The 7445-nt window shown below is 39.3% G+C and overlaps 1 long non-coding RNA gene across 1 annotated transcript; it reads right to left on the bottom strand.

Moving 5' to 3' along the window:
* Window positions 1-1265: 1265 nt before the first annotated feature.
* Window positions 1266-4573, bottom strand: LOC135290747 (uncharacterized). The gene is made up of 3 exons (XR_010353529.1): window positions 4214-4573; window positions 3736-3822; window positions 1266-2264 (listed from the first exon to the last, which is right to left on the bottom strand). It is a non-coding gene; the product is annotated as an uncharacterized LOC135290747 (long non-coding RNA).
* Between the last annotated feature and the right edge of the window lie 2872 nt (window positions 4574-7445).

The following is a 7445-nucleotide window of genomic DNA, read 5'->3' as shown; positions in this document are numbered from 1 at the left end:
TCTTCTTCATTTAGAGGTAGTTGAAATCAGTGCTGAGTGCAGAAAATTAGGGTAAATTAGAAGTTTTACTTAAGCTAGAACACTCTTACTGTTTGCACTTATAGTAATGGAGGAGACAGGGAAAAGGAGATTAAAATTTTGTTACTGTGGTTCTGGGAAGCAGTATCTGTCAGAGAGATCATTGACATGGTTTAATTTAAAGCATCAATTGGCAGGAAGGAGATATTAAAGAGGAAAAAGCATTCTACACAGGTTGACTAGCCTAACTATGAATTACCAGAACAGACTACTGTCTCAAAAATAATTTCCTTATCTCAGAAGATAGGAAAATGAACAAGGACTAAATGTGTTACAGAGAAATGACTTCTTATGATCTACAAACATGCCTCTGTGTTCTACAATGTACATTGATATTTCTATTGAAGAAACAGGTAACAATCTTTGCAACCATGGTCCCCTTTTTTCATAATACTGTGAAACACAATACACTACAAGTTTAATTGGAACCAGAGACTTTTAGACATTTCTATTCACTACCAATTCACGTGGTGAAAGTAAATCAAGCCCTATATAAACAAAACAGATGGAAGTGATGCTAATAGTACAATGTCAGCAGTATCCACAGATTGACAGAGCTAGTTAAGTTGCCAGATGCACAGAATGTTGCACTACTTGTTCTTTATAAACTAGACTTGATGGAGTATGTCAATGTCAAACTCCTTGCTGATTTACACACGAACATACAAAGACATGCACACTCACAGATACTCATGTTCCTGTGATCCATACTAACCATACCATCTGCTTTCTGCTTTGCATGTGGTAGCTAGCTAACTATCCTACTGTGCACTGGTATCACTGATACACACTGTGGAGGCAAACAACAGCATTTTTTTCTCCTTTTACCCTATTTAGTGTTACAAAAAAGGCTCATTAACTTTTGCCACCTAGGCACATATATTCCCCATGTATTTTTGAATCTTATTTCTCATTTGTATTTATTCCTTTGGCCAATGGATATTTCAAAGAAATTCACTCTTTGTGAAAACTGCACAGCTTTAGGCATCTATTGGAGCCTCCCTTTACATTTTGAAAAAAGTACAAACCAGTGAGCTCTACACCGATAGCAATATTTAAAATAAAGATAACATTTCCGTATTTTTCCTAACCCATACATTTAGCAGAGAGGCTGTTGAAACGTCTTCATCAGTCAGCAGCTATAACAGTGCAAAATGTAAGGAGGAGAAGTACTACATGGAGAGATGGAAAGATGACCTAGCTACAGCCAGTACCTAAAGTCTCATTGTGACCCATTTTATTGTCTGGCACCTGCCATTGTAATAATTTTTCCAAAATATCTGCAGAAATTACACTGACCCTGTGGTAACTAGGTAACAGTCTCCCAGAGGCTGGTTAATTACAGCCCATGATAATCTCACATACAGCAACTGTTAAATTTTTAATGTCTTTCAAATTATTATGGATCAGTTGAGAGGGTATTGATTTGATTCATTAACTGATTCCCAGTCTGTTCCAAGGTTAATGATTACATGTATCTCAATTACATCCTTAACAGGTTGTACTGCATGATTTGTTTCAGTGGCAATGTACATTGTGCATCTTCCACAGCTGAAATAATTCTTAGCCCTTGATGATTTAATAACACCTTTTTTTTTTTCATTTTGCTGAATATGCCTACAAGGCACAAGCACATCTGAGACAATGACAAAAAGAAAACTTTTCCCAAATTCTTTAAAGGATATATGCAATTCACACTCCAAAAAATTCAGTCTCAAAAGGCCATAGAGATAACACAAGATTCTTTCAAGTTTAAGATGTGGGAAGACAATTCAGATGATGCTGGAACTGATGATTGATTCTCTCTGGTTTTATTATTTCATCACTACTGAATGTTCATATTACCTGTCAATTAATTTTTAAGCTGCTTTGGGTTAGTTGGCAGAAAATGACTTCACAAATCTTGGATGAATTTTTGCCACTCTCAATTCTCTCTCAAAATTAATCACATTTTTTACTAGTAACACTGTGATTTCATTCTTAGATGTTTCACATGATTCTTTCATCTTACAAGAACTCTCCAAATTTTTATAGAGAGATTACTGCAAATGCAACTGCAGAAAATGATGGGTTTTATCCCATTCTAACCCTCACACATTATTCTTTATACTTCTGTGAGATTGCTGCTTTGTTTAGAGCTGAAACCCATGGTGCCAGGCTCCGTACAAGTTCCCAAAGGCAGTCTCCTAGGAAATAAACAGATGTGAAAAAAGTTACACAATGAGGCAGTGATAAAACTTCAAGAGAAATTTAAGTCTCCTGTACTTATGGTTAGGTGTCTAGAGAACAGTAAGACAATGCTTTCTTTACCCGTTATTTTACTTCTACATCCTGTTTCTTTAATTGTGTGATACTGTTGGCAGATTTGTTCAAATGCTATCTTATCAGAGAACCTTTCCTATATGATGTAGAAATTTAATGGAGGAATAGTTAGCTTTTCTTTTACATGACACCACTCTCAAGGTACAAATACTCACACTATTTGTCTTTGGTTTGGGTGGGTATTGTTAAACCCCTTTTCAGGCTGAGAAATTGAGGGCTGGAAAGACTGAGTTTAATAACCAAAGGCACAGAGAAAGTCAGTGTCAGAAATGGAAATACTACAGAAATTCTTGACTCTCAGTCACTTTTCTGACTCCTTAGCCACATTATTTCCAGCAGTTTGCAATCTGTGCATATAAAAACCCTTTCATCATTTCATCACTCCCTTTGAATCCTTTGCTTTGGAATTCCAAGATACTGTAGTTTACTTTGGAAACAGGGAAGCCAAATGAGTATAGTCATGAGGAAAAACTTCAGTTATACAATCCATTAAAGAAAACAATAGAGCTTGCAGCTGAGCTATTAAAAATCGTAGAGCAATTTTTATTTCAATGGCTACATTTTATTTCCTCTTCTGAGTGACTGCTAACAAAGGGCTGCTGAAAGGACTGGATAAAAAGTAGACGTCAGATGCAAGATCCATGAGTTAAACAGCATTATTAGATACAATTTCATAAAATCTAGTTGCTTTTCTGCTACTAGAAATCATGTCCTTTTGTCAACTTGTGGTCACATCAGCACTTCTGTTGATATAATTTGCTCCAGCTGCAGAGCATAGCTGGCCTACCAATCAAGAACTAGAATAGGGATAGTCAGGAATAACTCAATGGCTTGGATAATGTGCAAATCACCACACATCTTGCTATTCATATAATTTATTTTCTCTCAGAATATTTGGAACGTGAAAAATTTGTCTTTAGCAAAACAGCCGATCTAACACTTTACTGAGAACAGGACTGGCTGGCTAGCATATTGAAACACCCTCCTCCCCTCACAGATCACACACACATAGAGCCCCCACTCTATGACCATTTAAGTGGGATTATCATATCAAAACCCTTCATTATCTTTCACTGAATTCAGACCAAACTCCTAATTTCATATATTCTTCAAGGTCTCCCTATAATATTGCACACAATCCTCTACATTCACTTTTTTAATCTTTGGAAGAGATTGTTGGGTTTTTTTGTTTGGCTTTTTTTTTCGGGGGGGGGGGGGTGGGTTGGTTTGGTTTTTTGAGGTTTTTTTTAATGTTGGTTTGCTTTGGTTTTTCTTTTTTTTGGTTTTTGGGTTTTTTAAATTTCTACTTAATTTTCCACTTTCACACTTTCCTACCTTTTACTCAAAATGAGAAGAATAAGTAGCAGCCCATCCCACAGTACTGAGATCCTGCAAAGTCCAGCCTTCTGGACAGATGGAAACCTGGTTGGAAATGAAACATAGCAGATCTGGTAGAGCGCAGAATGAATGAACATAGTGCAAGACCAGAAAAAATACTTACTAAAGCAACCACTTTCTTTTGTCTCTGCATGAATAGGAAACACACAGAATCAAGATGGTGTTAGCAAAGCCCTTATTTCATTCCACTTTTAAAATATACTTTTTGTTTTCTACAAAGCAGACAGTTGGCACCAAGAGCCTGAAAGAATACAAACTTTTTAAGTTCACATTGATATCAGACATTTATACTTCGGATAAACATTAAGGAAAGGAAAAAAATAGGATATACAGCTGGACGTGCCCCTTGAACAACTAAGATTAATCATCTGTGAAAATGCCTCAGAAAATTTGCTATTTTCCAGAGCAAGCATACCACATTTGTGCAGAAAGGAGCTACTTCAGTGCAGGTTTTAGAAGCACTGGAGACCCATAATCCAAGTTCCCTATACCAGTGACTGTGGACACATAACTGATGCTAAAAATGGTGGCAAGCATCAGCTTTTTCTTATTCTCCAGAACTTTTAATACCTTTTTTCTCACATGCATAACACCTGTGTGCTCTTTTCCTCTTTTGTGATTAGTCAATACACATCAGCATTCCATGCTGCTTCTCCTTCAATGCTGTTCACCTGTCTTATACATCTGTACCCCATTAGGGATGAGGCACGGCTGCAGCCCCATTCCTATTCATCCACAATCTATTCTCCTCCACACTAGCCCTGACAAAACAAGCATTTTCCTGTTTAGTGTGTGTCTAATTAAAATCACCCTAATTAAAATCCCATTTAGTTCAAATTTGGCACCATGTAACACCACTGGTTTGAATTTGCTAATTTTTTTTGTCAGAGTAGGTCTGAAGTTCAACAACATCCTCTGCTCTCCCTACATTCTCTGCACTAGTCATTTCATAGTAGAAAACTGTCAGACAGGTACTCGCATGTGCTAGCATCTTTTCAAGTGAAAAAATTCTCTCTGTTTTTTGAAAACAAGACAATTCAAGAAGCCAGCAAACAATTTCTTCTGAAATAAAGCTTTTTGACTGGAATAAGGCTGCCTGGAGTGAGTGAAGGCTAGGGCAGCGCCAACAGCATCCTCCCATCATGGTGGGAGGCACAGGAGCACACCAAGAGGCTGACAATTCAGAAATGGTGGTGAACCTTTACTCTGTGGACACGAAGAAGCTCTCATCCATGAGCTATCACCACAGCCTAACTTTGTCTGAGACAATCCAGAACCCGGACTTCATGCAAGAACAATTTGGGATTACTATACCTGTGGAACTGATGGTGAATACAGTGGCAAAATATCAACGGCATTTCAGTGATCAATGAGATTTCATCAGCCAGCTTTAAATAGGTGGTGTCTTTTGTAAAGTCCTACATTTTCTTTCCAACAGGATGAAAGATGTGGCATTTTAGAACTGCCTAGCCAGTTCCTTTCTCTTTAGCTAAATTAATCTATATTATTGTTTAGGCCAAGGTCACCAAATTCAAACTGATCAAGGATTCAGTCTTTTGGTATTTGCTGTTATTGGCAAAATGAAAGATTACCTCACTGACAGGAAAAAGAAAAAAAAAGATTTGGAGAAGGTAGATGATTAAGTAGTTAACATCTCAAAATAATTTTGAATCTTGATTTCACAGTACCTATGGCAATTTTCTGACTTCATTTTAGCAGGTCTTACTTGTGAAAGTTCCTTATTTTTCATGACATTCAGAATACAAAGCTGCTCTAGAATTTTAAAAATTTATTCTGTAAGATACAAATGAGTTACAGTTATCTGTGCAGACACACAGAATTAAGTGTAAAGAAAAAAGATGCCAGGGAATTGTTATTGTTGGTCACATTGCATCAAAAAAGATGCATTTTAATGGTTTTTATGTTGGACTGGGATACAGATCTCCAAAATATGGTGTCAAATAAAGAGGTCAAATCCATTCCCTTTTAGATTTCATTGACTGGAACATGTGATGTTATACTCTGCTATAAGACAAAGGTTTTCCAAAACAAAATGTATAGCATTTGCCTTAAAAATCAGGATATGAACATGTCATGTCCTACGTGTGGCAATGGCTAAAGGAAATAAAAACTTTCCACAGTGCACCAGTCTGATAAAACAAAGTTCAGGGACAGCAGGAGTGAAAATTTTTCTGATGACCTTTGTTAGCCATTATTTTACACCTTGAAGGAAGAAGTTTTCTACGTATAGTCTCAGAAACAATTGATTACAGTTACCCAATATAATTTTCACTCTGACCTTTTATTCAGTGAACCCTTATTGGGGCATCAGTGAATTTTACAGGCTGAAGCAATGTGTCTACAATGAAACACAAAGCATACAATGGCTGTGAAGCCTACCACTGTCTGAGCTTCTTGGAGCGCTTTTATAATGCCAGAAGAAGCTTAAACATTTTCTTCACCGCCAAGAAGTAAAACTTTGACAAAAGCAGGGTGTCGTGGTTTGGCCCGGAAATGTGTTTCTGGAAAGGTTTAGGTTGGGCCAGTCAGTGGCCAAATTCAAAATTGGCATGTGGTGTGGCCACTGAGGATCTGGATACACCTCTGAGAACACACAGAGGTTAAAAGCAGGAGATTCCTAGAGAACTTCCTCTTTGGGAATCCGGCATCGGTGAGTGGAGTCTGACCTCTCCCCTGCCCAGCTGCGTCTGGGTGGGGGAGGTGGAGGCCATGATGGGGAGGAGGCCAGGGCCCCAAAAGATGCAGGGGTGGAGGAGAACAAGTTGATGAGACTTGAGATGTCTAGGCAGCCCCCCCCCCGGAGAGAGGGACAGAGATTGTGCTAGCAATTCAGCCGGCCAGAAGCGGGGGATGCGGCGAGAGAGGTGCCCAGCAGCTGTGGCAGTCCTGGACAGGCAGAAGTGAAGATTTTAACCCCTTTGTAGACTAATAGAAACCTTAAAAATACTGAATCCTCCTGAATCAGGATGAGGTGAGAGAGAGATGAGAGATGAAATGGGCAAGCGTGAGGAAAGCTGGAAGAGGAGAGAAGAATCCTAGATGGGAAGAGATGATGGAGTGGCCTTGGGCTGGACTCTTTCTTGTATAGCCATGGACAGACCCGTGGTTTTTTTCCCTGTGACCCAGAGACTGTATTTAGGGGGAGGCAACACCCAGGAGTCAAGAGTGAAGCAGCAGCGTGAACAGAGACGGCTGAAGAGGGTGTGGAAGGCCCTCTGTCTCCGTGGGGAGGAAGATCTCTGTTCATGACGCCCCTCGGCCCCAGGGAGTGAAATTTGGGGGGGACTGGTGTCCCGAAGTTGAGAGACTGCTGTTTCTGGAAGTGGGTAGAGCATCTTTAAACAGGGAGACCTAAAAGCAGTCCTGGCCCATGTCCAGTGGTGAGAGCACTGGACATGAGGAGGGAGAAATCATGAGAGCCGATGTTCTCTGTGCGGGGCCATGGGTGACACAGAAGCACAGGAGGTTTTAATTGTGCTTCCAGGGGAAGCCTATGAGCCAAGGGAGGACTCCTCTCTTTCCCTGATAGATTTGAGAATTGATTATTTGAAGGGTGGTGAATCTGTGGAGAAAAAGGAGGGGGAGGAGGAATGTATTTGGAAGGTTTTCATTCTTAGCTTTGTATA

This window comes from Passer domesticus, chromosome Z (assembly GCF_036417665.1).
Source record: "Passer domesticus isolate bPasDom1 chromosome Z, bPasDom1.hap1, whole genome shotgun sequence".
NCBI classification, from domain to species: domain Eukaryota; kingdom Metazoa; phylum Chordata; class Aves; order Passeriformes; family Passeridae; genus Passer; species Passer domesticus.
Note: the sequence above shows the minus strand (reverse complement) of the source record. Positions and strands in the feature narration are given on the sequence as shown.